Source organism: Triturus cristatus, chromosome 4_1, assembly GCF_964204655.1.
Source record: "Triturus cristatus chromosome 4_1, aTriCri1.1, whole genome shotgun sequence".
NCBI lineage: Eukaryota > Metazoa > Chordata > Amphibia > Caudata > Salamandridae > Triturus > Triturus cristatus.
Genome location: NC_140585.1, coordinates 1,256,110,750 through 1,256,128,039, shown reverse-complemented (window position 1 = coordinate 1,256,128,039; position 17,290 = coordinate 1,256,110,750). Strand labels below are relative to the sequence as shown.

The following is a 17,290-nucleotide window of genomic DNA, read 5'->3' as shown; positions in this document are numbered from 1 at the left end:
AAGTGCGATTCCACCTACATCAGTACTGGAGTCCATCTAGAAAAAGACATGATGCCTGCTATTCTAGTGTTTGTGCATCTGATCCTAACTTATAATTAAATGAATTTAATATTTCCTTTCCTACTGCTTCTAAACGTGATACTGTAAGAAAATTGGTTATTAGTTTGGGGGGGTGTGTGTCATTTCCAAGTAATAAGTTCAAAATACTGTCTGGGCCAACACACCATTTCAATAAATGAACCTTTTCTCAGCTCTTCGTAGCTATGGCACAGAAGTAGATAGCTTTAACTTAAGGAATCCCGTGTAAAGAATTTAGCAGTACAAAACAAGTAAAAATCAAAATACAACACAATCAAAACCCCATAGCCAATTTCTGAAAGTAGAGAACATTTTTATAAGACGAATGACACCAAAACACCTAAACGTAAAACTAAAACTTTACAGACTTTCTGACGAAGTTCATCTTGTTCTCTTTTCAGTCTCCCAGGGTCTCGATTACAGGACTTAGGAGTCAGAGACCTCCATCAGTAGGGTTCAATCCAGGTGAATTTGCTGCAGGTCCAATTGTTACTGCTACTCTATACTGCCTCTACTTGAAAATTGACCAGTTGTAAGCTACTTATTTCATTGTACACTGACGGTATGGTGCTGTATGTGCTTAATTATAAGGTCAACCTGTTCACTATTATTAGAGATTGCATAAGGTTTGTCTTTCACTCTGGCCTACAAATTATTTGGAATCAGTCCCTAGTTTCCCCATTACATTCTCCACCAAAGCATGCCCTGTTGACTTCTCACTTAAATAGTGTGATAGCTCTGTAAAATATTGAAAATAAATTGGAGGATAGCTTACCTTATTGCTCTCACTTGGGGGCAAAAAAGCCATTCTGAAAATGATTATCCTACCAAAATGCTTATACCTTTTCACCACTATACCAGTTATACTTACCCAGAAATTCGTTAAATCCATGTGGTCCTTGCTGGTTAGGCTTATATAGACTGGAAAACAACTCTGGCTTAAGTGGAAAGCACTTAATCTTCCATATGAGTGGGGTAGGTTTACTGCACCAGATTTAGAGCTTGTTTACCTTTGCGCTCAGGCCCAATTTGCTCAATAAAGGCACCATCTGCCCCCATTCCTACAACAACTGATTGAGGAACAAAATGCGGCCCCACCCCCATTGCGGGCAGTAGTGATGCAAAAGGTAACACTCACATGACGGGGCATCAACACTGCACTGTGGTGGCATAGCATTGGCTGGACACCATGGCGCAACTGAATACTTTTTATTCACCAGACATTCTATTACTACACCACCTTAAGCTCACTCCAACCAGTGAAGAAAAATCCTTGCAGATACTTAGGAGGATTCATTCAGCCAAACTAGGAGATTAGTTTCCTGATTGGGATTTTATTGATCTTCACGATTTTGGCAGGTGCGACAGTTTGCACACCATTTGCAATGTTTTTGTACTATAGGTTCTGTGAAGCCTCAAGTTCTGCATTTCATACATTCCCACATAAACCCCCACACATTAAAACTCTATTAGTGTTTCTCTCTGTCACGTCCCTAGGGCATTTGTCATCCATCTATATAACTCTATGCAGACAGAGGTGCCCGTCATTGTACTATCTTCTCTGTGTGGGTGGAATCATATTAGATCAGGGATCTCAAATGAGCAACTAAGGAGCTACTGGTAGCTCACCAGCAACCAAAAAGTAGCTCTCAGAAGAAATGCCAAGCCAATCTCATAGAGTCTGTACATATTAGAGAAGCAAGCACAGCACATTTTAAGACCTTTAGTGTGACAGCCAGCCCAACCAATGGCAGGGCCTCATGATATCACTCAAACAGACACTGTTGCAGACCATCTGTATCCACTCTAAATCCAACTAAGTCACAAGACGTTTGGCCTTGTCATAGGCCCTGCTCTATCAGGAACAATGTACCATCAAAGAAGAGTGACATCAGTGACCAGTGCTGACCCACCAAAGTGTGTGACTGCAGGGATCAGAATCAAAATGTGTTATTTGGGACCATCATTGCCCAAGAGCTGCAGAGAGCAGGAAATGGATTCAGGGCAGAGAATATTAAAAACCTCCCCTGAATGGATTTATGTTTGTGTCTACCGGACATTGTGTCCCACCTAATAAACAGTGTTGTTTCTTGGAAACTATGCCTAGTGTCGAGGACTAGTGTGTTGCCCCCATCATAATGGGTTTATCTCTGGCGCAACTATGTCTGTTCATGGCATAATAGGGCCAATGGCATAATAATGGTCACCCTTGACTATTTTGGGCATTTTATGTAGTGTGCCAGACAGGCTGCCATCAGAGACAGATTAAGAGCATTACTGTCCTGTTTAGCCATCCCTGACAGAATGACGCCCGCTTCTCTCAAAATAATGGCTGTAACTGATAAACGGACATCCTGAATGCTGTGGCATACAGCCTTGACACAGTGGTGGCCCTGATATATGGGTGGGCAGAATTGGCATATGATTGTGATAATTGGGTATTCATAGCGGAATCTATCAGTGTGAGGCATTTTAAGAAGATGGTAGTAGTCGATGAAAACGACAAGCTGATGTTTAGAAACAGTGTATTTTCGAAAAATGAAAACGTTTGGAAAGACACACATGAATTAGATTTGTGTAATTTTTATTATACAAATGAGTGTCGAGATCTAACCTATATTTCAGCAGAGATTCAAACATGGGAATTTTGCTACACGTTTGGATTCACTGTATCACATTGACCCAGCACACTGTGTCCACTGAAAATACAAGAACACCCTCCTTATGGCAGCAGATTTGTTTAAACACCAATCAGCATAATAATTATACCGATACAATCGTTTTGTCCTTTTTATTGTGAAATGGGTATCTGTATTGTGCATGGAAGCGTGAGAGTGAAAGCCTTCAGGCAAGTTCTTTCTAGGTTTCCTATCCCAGTCACTGGTGAATTGTCCTGGAGATAAGATGTCTTCTATATTCAGTTAAAAGTTTTGTGTTACTTGAACAGTCCATGCTGAGCCCAGAATCTGATATTCTAAATCCTTCCAGTAGAACCCGTCTGGCAGTGGGGTGACTATCAGGTTATCCAGTATTGGGGTATCTTTCATAGATTCACATGCCTGAATCATTCCCCGTCGCCGAGGCGGGAGTCTCGGTAGATAAAAAAGTAGTGCCAAAAAATAATTAGTAGTAGTAGTAGTAGGCCCAAAGAAAAAAGGCCCTAAGGCCTATATCTTAGAAGCCTATCTACTTCGTTATGTAAAATAACCCAAGAATTGGTAACAACCAATCAGACATCAGCACCCTTCTAGAACCCTCTCAGCAGAGCCAGCTCTCCTCAGATTTTCACCGCACGTCGTGTGGAAGGGAGTCTCCCTGAGTGCCTACTCAGTTTCTTCTTTTCTTCAGTAATGTCTGACAAAAAAGCTTTGTTTACACCCTGCAGGACCTGTGATAAGAAGAGGGTCCATGTAGACGACCAGCATGAGGAGTGTATTTACTGTCTTCATCCTAAGCATGTTGCTAAGGACTGTAGAATTTGCCGGACTTTCCCTCCTAAGACCTTAAGGGACAGAGAGGCAAGAGTATTGTTATGGTTGAAATCTTCCTCGGCTGTGGAGGATGACAGGGCCTCGACATCTAGCAAGAGAGCTAGATCAATTGATAGTTCTTCCAGTGAAGGGAGAAAACATCATAAGGCCTCTCATGTAACTTCTGACCATTCACAGAAGTCACAAGACTCTGACAGATCTAAGAAGTCTTCAACTACTAAAACCGTGAGTAAATCTCAGGTTAAGTCTTTGTCAGTGGGATCATCTTATACTATCTCTGTGACTTCCGCTGCTCCTCTGTCGACGGCTACAGTCTCCTCTACTTCGATATCATCACCTATCATGTCTCCTAGGATGTCTAAGACTCCGTTGACAATTGCGTCGACGTCGAGCTTGAAGGAAGTTCTGTCAACGGCATCGTCGATGAGAACATCGACGACGAAATCCCCGTCGACGACGGTGAAGACCCCGTCGACGACGAAGACCCCGTCGACGACGAGGACCCCGTCGACGACGAGGACCCCGTCGACGACGAGGACCCCGTCGACGACGAAGACCCCGTCGACGACGAAGACCCCGTCGACGACGAAGACCCCGTCGACGGCGAAGACCCCATCGACGGCGAACACGTCGACGACGAAGACCCCGTCGACGACGAAGACCCCGTCGACGGCGAAGACCTCGTCGACGACGAAGACCCCGTCGACGACGACTATTCCGTCGACGGCGAAGACCTCGTCGACGATGACGATCCCGTCGACGGCGAAGACCTCGTCGACGATGACGCTCCCGTCGACGACAATGACAATCCCGTCGATGATGACAATCCCGTCGACGCCTCAGAAGGCAGCAAGTCCGTCGACGAGGGGAAGCCCGTCGACGAGAGGTTTCCTTAAAGTGATTCCACCAACTACTCATGTTACGCCTATTGCGTACACGCATATTCAGTTAAAAACTTTTCATAAACAGGATTACAGTAATATTTCTCCTTTGCTGCCTTCGCATATCTTGGACTCATATGCGGAAGGGGATGATTTTGAAGAGGAGGATGATGAGGGTCCTTTCGGAATAGCTAGGCACCCCTCATCGCACCATGATACCATTTCCTCTGATGAGGAAGATATCGAAGAAGGTGAAGTACCGGATAAAGACACCACTCTGGATCCTTGGGATGATTACATCATTCCCATGCCTTCTCCACCTATTCCGCAGCCATCGGATTCTCCTCCAGAGGATATAGGTGGCTTTCACAATTTAATGCAACGTGCAGCAGTCAGGTTTCAACTACCTGTCACTGTGGAGCATACGGATTGTTTCCTCCATGATTTTAAAGAGGAGCAAAGGAAAATTACCAGAGCAATTCCCATCATCGATTTTATTTGGAATGAGGGGTTAAAAATTATGAAGACACCTGCTTCCGTACCTGCGGCCCTCCCTCGTATTGATAAGAAATATCGTGCTCCTCCAGAAACGCCCTCTTGTCTAATCGGTCATCCCCGATCAGATTCCATTATATCACAGGCTGCTCAACAAAAGTCCAAAAATCCGGCTATGCCGATATCAACACCGCCGGATAGGGAAGGGCGAAGATTGGATCTGATCGGTAAGAAGTTCTCTACTATGGCGGCAACTTCTATCAAAGCTGCAAACTCCTTGGCCATACTTGGTCGCTATGACCGCCAGATGTAGTCAGAATTCTCTGAATTTATAGACCTCATTCCTGAAGATCGTCAACAAGAGGCAAGGAAGATACTTCAAGAGGGAGAACGAGCCGCATCAGAGATCATAGACTGTGCTCTGGATATTGCAAATACCAACTTTAGGCAACTTGCAGGGGCTGCAGTCCTTAGGCGTCAAGGATGGCTTAAGGCAACGTCTTTTAGGCCAGAGGTTCAAGCCAAAATCATTGATATGGCCTATGATGGAGAATCCTTGTTTGGGAAGCATATAGACGAGGCCCTCCTAGCGATCAAGACTGATACGGATACAGCTAAGTCTCTAGCTGCTCTCCAATACAAACGGGGATCTTTCCGTGGTGCAAGAGGTCGAGGCTTTGTATCAAGGGGAAATTATCAAAGTCAGCAAAACAGACAATATCAGTCTCAATATAGACAGCCTTATGGACGATCATCATACAGGCAATCTTCCTCGAATAGTTTCTCTCGTCAGGGAGGAAGAAGGCGATCGAACAATCAGGGTCGCGACGCCAACAAGAAGCAATGATTTACGCTGGACGCCAGCCATCCCTCCTTCCCTCCCAGTGGGAGCAAAGATAACAACTTTTGCACACAATTGGGAGGAGATCACCTCGGATCGTTGGGTCATCGACCTAGTCAGACACGGTCACACCCTGGAGTTCTTAAAACAACCTCCTACTGCCCCGCCCAGGGGTCCCCCTCCCCCTCGTCTTCACTTATTGTTCAAAGAAGCTTTAATAATGCTCCGCAAGAACGCAATAGAGAAGGTTCCTTCGCCCCAGAAGGGAACCGGGTTCTATTCTCGATTTTTCCTCATAAAGAAAAAGTCAGGGGAGTGGCGCCCGATTCTGGATCTCCGCAAGCTCAACAAATTTCTAAAGAAGCAGAGTTTTCGGATGGTTACACTGGCCGAAGTTTTGAGCTGCCTGAACAAAGGAGATTTTATGGCTTCTCTGGACCTGGAGGACGCGTACTTCCACATTCCTATCCTTCCCAAGCATCGCAAGTACCTGCGATTTGTAGTGGCTGGCGTCCACTATCAGTTCAAAGTCCTTCCATTTGGGCTGAAATCTGCTCCAAGAATTTTTACAAAGTGTCTTGCACCAGTAGCAGCGACTCTAAGATCACAGGGAATACAAGTATTCCCGTACCTGGACGACTGGCTGCTCAAAGGCCCTTCGAAGCAGACTACCGTAGAGGCAGTTTCAGCATACCTAAGTCTATTATCAAACTTAGGCCTCACTCTCAACAAAAGCAAATCTCAACTGCTCCCTCGTCAAAGGATTCAGTTTCTGGGAGCAATGCTGGACACAAAACAATGCAAGGCATTCTTGTCAGAGGAACGTCAGCTTCGTTTACAAAAGCTAGCACTTTCAATCGCAAGAAGAAAGTCAGTTTCTGTCCGGAGGTTTGCGTCTCTTCTGGGGATGTGTTCATCAACTATAAATCTTGTACCTTTAGCACGGCTCCGAATGAGACCTCTGCAGGAACAGTTACATCTACAATGGAAACAAGCCGTGGGGTCGTTCAACGACTCCATCATGATAACACCTCACATGATGGTCTCTCTGCATTGGTGGTCACAGATGGAAAACCTGGCTCCGGGCCTTTCTTTTCTAACATCTCCTCCAGAATTCGTGGTAACAACAGACGCCTCCATGGAGGGGTGGGGAGGACATCTCCAAGATTTACAAATTCAGGGACGATGGTCCCAGGAATACCGCCAACAACATATCAACAGACTGGAGCTTCGCGCCATTTTTCTCACTTTGCAGGCGTTCCTCCCGAGGATTGCAGGGGCCTCAGTGCTGGTCCGGACGGACAACACGACCAGCATGTATTACGTCAACAAACAGGGAGGAACGAGGTCACTGTCCCTTTCGCAGGAAGCTCAGGAACTATGGGAATGGCTTACAACACACAAGATAACCTTACGAGCGGAGCGCGTCAGGGGCCTTCACAACACGTTGGCCGACAACCTAAGCAGATCTCTAGCAGGCTGTCACGAATGGGAGATAGAGCAGAAGCAACTAGACGAAATTTTTCAATCATGCGGCAAGCCGGCACTGGATTTGTTTGCTACAAAGGAAAACAAGAAATGCCGCTATTACGCAAGCAGATTCCCTCAACAGGGATCAAGAGGAAATGCCCTGTCCATGAGATGGTCAGGGCTTTGTGCGTACGCTTTTCCCCCGATACCACTAATTGTGAAAGTGATCCGCAAAGTGAAGATGGAACATTGCCGCCTCATCCTGATTGCACCCCGTTGGCCAAGGCAATATTGGTTCCAGGAGCTGCTTCTTCTAGCTCACAGCTCCATCCGTCTAATACCAACAATGACAATGTTGACAAGGGAAAGGGGTCAAATACTCCATCCAGATCCACAGTCGCTGCACTTGCACGCATGGCTCCTGATTTCCTAGAATACAAAGATCTAACCATTTCACAGGAATGCCGTGAGTTCTATCTAAATCACGCGCGCAAAGTACTTTAAAAACGTATCGTTTGAAGTGGAAACGATTTTGTCATTGGTGCGAGGGGAAGGATGTCCATCCTTTACAAGCTCCAGTAGAGCAAATCCTTCCTTATTTGTTATCCCTAGCCAATCTGGGCTTGCATTCTCATCAATTAAAGTTCATCTTGCGGCTCTATCAAGATTCAGGAAGAGTACTTCTAAGCCTTCGCTCTGTTCCTCTTCATTAATAAAACAATTTATGAAGGGGCTATTCCGTGTTTATCCACCAATTCGTGCACCTCCTCCAGAGTGGGAGTTGGACACAGTTCTAGCTCAATTGATGAAAAGAACGTTTGAGCCTATCCACAAGGCTGAGCTAAAAATTTTAACATGGAAGGTGGCTATTCTTTTGGCTCTTACATCGGCTCGAAGAGTCAGTGAGATTCAAGCGTTCACCATCTCAGAGCCCTTTTTGCAGTTCTCTAAAGACTTTGTTACTCTCAGGACAAATCCACGATTCATCCCTAAAGTTCCGACTCAGTTCCACTTAAATGAGCCAGTAAAACTAAAAGTTTTCTTCCCAAATCCAGCCACTCCATCTGAGCGAGCGTTGCATTCACTGGAAGTAAAATGCTGTCTGAAATTTTACTTGCAAAGGACTAAGGACATCAGGCGGTCCAATCAATTGCTCATAGCTTATGGTCAAGCTACACTTGGGTCTGCTGTGAGTAAAGCGACTATAGCCAGATGGTTGGCTTCTACAATTCATTTTTGTCATGATAAAGCCAATAAACCGTTACAAAGGAAGGTCAAGGCGCATTCTACTAGAACTATGGCAGCATCTACTGCATTGTTCGCAGGAGTATCCTTGGAAAATATTTGTCGTGCTGCAACGTGGAGGAATGTTCACACATTCACAAAGCCACTACTGTCTGCAATCTACTCTGCAGGAAGATACAGCGGTAGGACAGGCCGTCCTTCAACATCTTTTAAACTAAGGTCAGATATTTGTTTTTCAATTTACTGTTTATAATTGCTATATTTTAAGCTACATTGTCTTTTCTTTGTGTAAGATACATGTTTGGATTTTAAGAGAGGACATCTTATGCCTTCTACTTATCAAATTGCGGGCGTAATTGGGAGTGTATCAGCAATAGTCTCCCACCATCCGCAAACGACTGTATGCTTTGCATATTGCTTGCTACTCTGATTCAGGCATGTGAATCTATGAAAGATACCCCAATACTGGATAAGAAAACAAGTTACTTACCTGTAACTACAGTTATCCAGTATTGGTATCTTTCATAGATTCGCATGCACCCACCCTCCTCCCCGCAGAGTCAGTTCTCTATGTTTGGGATATAAGCTTCCCACTCATGCTAGGAAAATCTGAGGAGAGCTGGCTCTGCTGAGAGGGTTCTAGAAGGGTGCTGATGTCTGATTGGTTGTTACCAATTCTTGCGATATTTTACATAACGAAGTAGATAGGCTTCTAAGATATAGGCCTTAGGGCCTTTTTTCTTTGGGCCTACTACTACTACTACTACTACTAATTATTTTTTGGCACTACTTTTTTATCTACCGAGACTCCCGCCTCGGCGACGGGGAATGATTCAGGCATGTGAATCTATGAAAGATACCAATACTGGATAACTGTAGTTACAGGTAAGTAACTTGTTTTCTTACCTTGAAACTCATTCCACACACTAGTAGTGACTTTTGCATTCCTTACTGTTTACTTCGCCTCCTTGCTGCCAGGTCAGGATCCTCAATATCTGGAACGTACTCTCCGTGCACCATGCTTCCTAAGCCCACCACTATTGTCAGTCAAGTTAGAAACAAGATCAATGGCCGGTTATAAGTTCTAGGAGGCTTGCCATATGTCTCCATTGCATATCTCAATTCTAATCCCTATATTTCGTTGTGGCTGTTCAAGAACAATTATTTGAAACCTATATTTTTACATCTCTGTAGGTAAACCATGAATTGCAAACATCACATGCTCTAAGAGATTCGAATCTTGTGAGTTTAGCACTCTCTCAGTAAGTTCACTCAAATTCCAATGGTAGTGCTGATGGTGGTGTTATAGTATAGCAAAAACCAAACGAAAGGATGAACGGAGTGTTGAACATTGTAAGCACTCACCCCCAGTCAACTGATCTGGGTTTAATCCATCACCGTTCTTTAGCCCACTGTGCCACCCCAGTTCAGACATGGCCATATGCAAATCAGTCTGACCCTGTGCCTCATGGGAACAGTCCAGCCCGAACTGCCAAGCCATGTCTTCCCTGGACCGGAAACAAGCTTCCTAGGACCGGTTTCTGGCATTTCAGCCGTCTTCAGCCAGGCTTGCTTGAGTCCAGTGGCAAAGTGAGCAAGGGACTCACGTCTGAGCATACCCTGCCAACTTATGGCGAACAAAGCATTTCCTTTGGTTTTTGCGGTGTCATAGTATATTCAGCCAATTCAGTGCTTACACCTTGATGCATGGTGCCCAGATCTAGTTTCAATTATTTTAGAGTAGGTTCTGAAAGGAACTCATTTTATGATGTCGCCGGTTGCATGTTTGCAACAGCACTGGCTGGCAGTACAGGATAAGCTATATTATGTAACTTCACAGACTCAATGCTTTTTTTATTTTTCCCGGCTAACAGAGGTAAGATCATCACCTTTATTTCCTTCATTGCTCACGCCAGTACAGGCTTCCAATAGGTTGGGGTAAATTCTTTCTGCTTTCCAATCCCTCTGACACGAACTCGCCCACCTTCAGTAACCACTGATGGCAAAGCTGCAAATCCAGTCAAAGATCAAGATGTGATTGGTCATATTGATGCTCCCCTTCTGGAAGATCTGGTACAAGTATTTTAATCCTGAATAACTTTTCATAAGGTACAGCACTCAGCAAAGCGTCTTAGTATATTATTTAAAGTTCTGTGTGCACTATACAGGCTGTTCAACAAGAGTGCCCTCGCTGTCACGTTTTGCTTAAGCATGGTGTTGATACCCTATTTGAACTAGGACTTAACAGGCTTGAGAATGTGAGACTTACTCCCACCTAAGCACCCGCTTCAGCTAATACCATAGAGGTTCTTGATCTGACAAAAATGTAAGAACTCCATCCATTGCTACTAAGTATAGAAAGTATCTTGCAAAGGTGTGAGCCATTACCTTATGCTGCAGCCACACCCACATAACACCAATATATGAATCTACTGCCACCAATATATATTTGTATTTATTTATTAGTTTATACAGACTGATGTGTTCAGGTGTGTGACCTGGAAGGGTTTTTGTGCCTTTTCTAAGGGAGTTTATAGTAACCCTACTATAGTGGAATATTTCATTTGTTGGAAAATCTCACATTATATGAGATATTTTTTTTAGTATGTTTAATCATTAACAGTCACCGGTATTGCTCCTTCAAAATAAACAGTGTAGCTGAAACTACCACATGCTCTAAGTCTATTCCTTCATTGGCTGTTGTCGTCAAATTACATTGATCTAATTGGATGAGTGTGCTTGCAGGGCAATGCATGTTTTTTAATGACAAGATTTTGTTTAGGCACACTGCACTTTCTTGTGGCTTTTCCAAAACAGGTGGGGTGGTGTAAGAGGCTACCCCCCTGTCCTTGTAATAACACAGCCCAACAAAATACTATGCACCTTATTCTGTTTTGCACATTATATAAAGACCCCAGGGCGTGCTTTCTTAAACCAAGTTTCAATTAAAACTGTTTTCGCTCACATAAAGAGGGTTTTAATTATTTACATTCCTTAGCAAATGCCTCCATTTGCAGCTCTGTGCTCAGTTTTTTAAAAACTGTTTTTATAATAAGGAAACGATATGCAATGTAAAAGTATGTAATTAGGTGTTTAATTGCCTTCGAAGATATTTTTTATGCTCTTCTGTAAATATTGTCTTATTTTATGATTGTATGTTTTCTCTGTGAACTTTTATGATTCATTTGGAATCGAATAAAGGTTTTGACTGACTGAGTGTGCGTCCATTACCGATCTTTGCCTTAATGACCATAGGTAGCCCATTTGTCATAGGAAGAAGTTGTATTTTCTGGAACGCTGGGAAATAGGATTTCTTTTTTGTCTGCTATTTAAATTGCTGAGAGTATATCTTAGATCAATCCTGTTTTGCATTTGGGTTACAGCTGGTACTTTGCATTACAGCTGATTATGCAACGTGATCAGTGCAGAACCACATTTAAGTGGATCCCCTCACTCTGGTGTGCCAGCGTGTGCTGACTGTGCAGCAACAGAGGCTATCTTTGAAGCTAGCATTCCGCGACCAGAGCAGTTTAGCTCTTATCATATTCCCTCCTAAATCTTTGTAATGTTTGAATTCCCAGTGTTTCAAATCTACATTTTATCTTTTACCACAAAATGATGAGCCAGAGACTGTCAATGTATCTACCAAAGCATTATTATTTTGCAAGTCTAGGAATAGAGCATATAGTTCAGCTACTGGTGCGGTGGAGTCGCATAAAGGCTTCACATGTATATGGCTTAGTTTAAATTCCAAATCCTCAAACACCCATTGTGGGGTTGTTCATGCCGCAGTACCAGTGTTTAGTGTCCTCTGCAGGCTCTGCTGATACACCAGTGAAAAGAAATCTCAATATTCAGCTTGCTCTGTTGACAGCCTTCAAAGAGGGTAGAAGCCGGACCACAGCTATTTTCTTACTGGCTGAGGTGGGTTTCTTTTTAATGATTACACTCTGGACTGCTTTGGACGCTCCCTATTGGAGTAAAATATTCTTCTGCAGATTATACATGGGATTTGTACTCAGTTGGTGTGGTCTGAAATTCATTGCGTATTATATAGGTGTACCATTCTCAACTGGCTTGGAGCTCTTCATATCACTAGATCATGCTTGCTGTCTCATGTTTGCAATTATGCAGTGGAAATATGTCCCAATTCTTTAAGTATGTAAATGCATTCTTCTTACCCTAGAACGGTCAGAGCGATTAACTGATATAGTGGTCTTACTCTCTCTCTGCATTATGTGGGAAAATTTAGAAATCCCTTTAATACCTGCAGGTTTTTTTTTGAGTACTGGGAGGTTTTAATATTCTACATTTCACTAGGAACCCTGGAGCGAGTCTCTTTCCTTCACGGGATAGTTCTAATCCTTGGTAAATCACATTCAAGAAGCATATTTTGTATTTTCGAAATTCATCCTATAACCTTCCTCAGCAAGCATTTTGACTATCTTTACAGCACGCTGAAGGTATCGTCTATTTCTTTGTATGTTTTGTATATGTCATTGATATAAAAGATTCCTCTCAAATCATCTTTTAATAGTGCTATAATTTGGGATTTACATGATCCATTAGCTATTCTTAAACCTTTGACATAATCTCGTAAACCCAGACTGTGTTCCCTCGAATACTAATTATGCTAAATCTGTGACTGTGCTGTGTGTAAAAAAAAGGCATTTGCTATGTCTTTTGTGGTTTTGTAGGAGTTGCATCATTAATCCAGAAGTGTGTGCATGTACAGCATACGTTTTATAGTGTTGATTCCAAATGCTTCAATACAGGAAAGATCAGAGTGGTCGTTTTTGAAATGCAAGGGGTGGTGATTCCTTGATCTAGAAATTCAGCCTTTGAGTTCCCATTTGGCCTCTGGCTTTATTGGCTATTGCTTATGGACTTGTGGTTTATACCATAGTGTGATTGGGTGAAGAACTCCATTTTGACCCAGACTGTTTGCTTTGTATATCGCTAGTGTCATTTGTATCACTCATTTTGCAATATATCAGTCCTAAGGCAGCTGAGGCCAATGGGAAAAAAGCTCCTGTTTTAACTTCATCAACAGAATTAGAGGCAATTACAATCTGTGGGCCAGTCTTCATCAGCAAATATTATATCATGAGAATCAGTCGACTGAGTTCAGAACATTTTCAAGATTGTCTGCCTTATACCCCTTTCGATAGGAATCTGAACTTTGTAAACCAAATCCAGCTCATTAAAATGCCCATCCGGCATTTTTACCTGAACAAAGTAATTAGGTGAACAGAGAACCATCAAGAACTTTTTCCAGGTTGTGTATGTCATAATGCCAATATTCCCACTATTTCTCTTCCAAGGTATGGCTGTTTTCATGTCCTCTGGAAGTGTGACTCTGTCTTTTACAGTTCACTTCCATGAAATAATACGTGACACTGAATCCAGTGATTCATTGCATCACAAGTTGAATACCTGCACACAGAAGGCCTGATACCATTAAGCATGCTCATCCAGTATCCTGGCAACCATACACTTTGGGTATGCAGAACGTGTTATTAATGTTGAAATCAAAAATCTTGTCTATGGCCAAGTGGCAAAGCCAAGGAACTCTTTCTTTATTGCAATCAAGAAAATATCCACTTCCTCTCCAACTTTTGGGAAGTAAATTACAAGCATAAATGGGGATCATGGGGTCCCTCAGGCCATTGGATCATGGTGTCACCAGACCTTCTGCACTTTTTATTTATAAAGCCCAAAGAACACCCCCAAATCACTCACATCTAGGTGCCTACAGCCTGCCATAATGAAAGGTCAATTAAACAAAACATCCTTCGTTTTACACTACCATTTACTTGACAAGAAAAAATATTTGTATCTAATATAGGGATTTGTTCCATAGCTTCGGCCCTAGAAACGAAAAGGTGGTGTTTCCTCTGTATTTACAATTTGCATGAGAGTTGCGAAAATTATTTTCTTCATTTTTACCTCAAAAAGTAGAGGGGCAGCGCCACAATACCAGGGTCACTATCTTGAAGTTCGTGAATTGTATTTTTTTTTTATGCAGTCCGTTTTCCTTAGACTGGAGAAACAGTGCTGCGTTTATAAAAAAGTTAACGCTTAATTTTAAGTTTGTTTGAGAGTCGCTCAACTTTTGTTTATAACATTTACAAAAGGGAAAACGCCCTTTTACGAATGAATTACCAGTCCTATTCAGGAGTCAGTAACTTTTAAATGTTTTGGAGTCGGATTTGTCACAAAACATTGATACATTACATAGTGAATTTGGAAGGGACTCCCATAATATGTCTCTTGCAAATACTGATTTATTATCCATTTCTAAACACATTTCGCGATTAGGATAAAGTTTACCAAATCCCTATGTTTGTTTAGTATATAAAAAAGGGTTTTAGCATTTGCAAAACCTCTTATTTACTGCTTCGGAGGGTTTGCGAACACTAAAATTCTTTGTACATCTAGCCCTACACCCCTTGCTTCTTTGTGACATGAAGTTTGAAGTGTGCACTAATTTCCACCTAAACTCACCTTTCTCTGCCACTGTCTTTACTATTAGCTAACATGCTGATTCCCATTCCATGACTCTTTCATAGAAGCTGCAGACTACTGTGCCTCATATGTCGTGCTTAACCCATTTCCACAAAGGTTTTCTCGTAATAAGGACAAAATGGGGTTACATTTTCCAGAGAATACTGGAAGGTAGAAGTTGGTAGGACTAAAGTTAGGAAGTTGAGTATTAAAGGAGAGTGTGACATCAAAAATGATGCTGAAGAAGAGAACCATCTTTTGTGCGGTATTTCCCCAGAATTTTGCCTTCCAATGCTGAACCCATGTTTGCTGGCCTTGGCTCTCTGTGCACTTTACTCTTGCTAACCAGAAGTGAAGTGCTTGCTCTCCCTTCTAAACATAGGTATATTTGACATACAATCAATTGCCACATTTAATGAACTTCCAAGTCCCTAGTATATGGGACTACATGTACCTGAGGCATGTAAATTAACTGCTGTAGAACTCATTGTATCACCCACTACAGTAGCACTGTAAAACATGTCTCCAAGAGGGTACTGTGGGTGCCACATTTATGCAGTGTCAGCCTGTGAGTGAGGGAAATGCCTGACCACTCCCTAACCAATTGGGCAAATGTTCCTGAAGTTGACACTACCCAGGTTCCTGTGTGTTTTACTATAAACATTCCCTACAGTGCAGCTCTCTACCTAAATTTAGCATAGCAGAACCCTTCCTTCCTGGTCAGAGCTTCTGTGCCCACCTAAAGGTGTGACTATGATAATGGGTAACCCTCACTCGTGGTAACTCCAAACCAGTTCTGGCGCAGCCTTCGTTTCATTGCCCCCCCCCCCCCCAACCCCGACTCAGATTGGAGCCAAGTTGGCTAGATGCACAAAGGAAGAGAACAGGTCTTGTGTTAGTTTCTTCTGCTTGTGACAGGGGAGGCTTCTTTGAAGTGTAACTAGTCATGGACTACTGCCCCAGATCATCCCATCATGGGAAGGCCAGCCCCTACCCACACCCAAGCCCTTTACCCTCTGTCTGGGAGAAAAGCACATCTCACCACTGAGGAGCCATCCAGCTGCCAGGTGCCTCTTGAAGGCTTACAGGCATTAGGCTTTAAACTGGCAACTTTTTCAAAGTACCAGTTGCATAATAGTTAGACAAAATTCGATTTCACCAATACGTTGGATTTTAAATTATGATTAAAAGGAGTTCTTGAAATAGTTCTCTAGCTGCTACCAATTCGAATTTAGCATTTAATAAATGTGACTTTGTAGGTCACTAATTCGCTATGGAAGCAGGTAGCATTGCTACAGTGAAAGTTGTTTAGAGGGGATTTCACTGTAAGGACATGTTCAACATTAATTTCCACATGTCCTACTTTCAAATATCATGCATCCTGCCTTTATGGGCAATAAGGTCTACTTCAGTGGTGACTTATTAATATTTCAAAGGAAACGTTAGGCCTGTCAAATGGGGTTAATTTGAACGGTTGAATTTGCATTTTAAAACTGCCACAGGACGGTTACCTGTGTGCAGCTACCAGGATGCACACGACTGTAGTCTCTCACACACAGCCCACCCAAGTGGTATGTGCAGCCAGTCCAGAGCCCCTTAGATTAACTGCGCCCTAGGAGCCTTATCTTAAAAGACGGACACTGGCGGTAAAGATGCACAGTCCAACTACCATGTATTAACCGCAAAGGAGACTCATTTAGTTATTCTCACCCACAATAAAGGTCCAAAATGTAGGTGATCAAAAAGCAAAACATTCTGGCGTACTAAATGGGTTGAACTCATTTGCAACAGTGCCCAAGTTGGTTCTGGGTAGTCGGAAGAAACATTTGGCATGTGTTTAGTTGCAAAGATGTTCATCAGACACTTCCTAAACTTTTTTGTGAACTTCATAATCTTTGTATTGCGAACTGTGTGAAGTTCGCAAAGTTGTAAAAACAAAAAAAATCTTCAGCAAAAAGTAGATTTGCAGAAGACAAACCACACATAAAACCCTCTGAACTAGGCTAGAAATTCTGCCACAAAAACGTTTTTGAAAAGCATTCTCCAGCATTTTTGTATTCACTTCTTCTGTAAGTGTAGAAAGGAAACTGCAAGTAAGGTTTCCTAACTGTAAACTCTGCTACGGACAATTTTTTGCAAAATATGTTATAACAAAACTTTTTCACTTCCACTGCAGGTGCAATGTGGAAACTCTGCTAACTTCATAAATTATTTGAAATGTGCCACCTTCACCCATTTTGGAGGAAAAAATTGATACATGAACTACCACAGGTAAAATAGTA

The 17,290-nt window shown here is 42.7% G+C and overlaps 1 long non-coding RNA gene across 1 annotated transcript in view; it reads left to right on the top strand.

Annotated features, from left to right (window-relative positions):
• The window catches only part of LOC146856527 (uncharacterized), a 1,813,942-nt gene that overhangs the window by 860,461 nt on the left and 936,191 nt on the right, over positions 1–17,290 (top strand). The gene's annotated exons all lie outside the window — the stretch shown is intronic.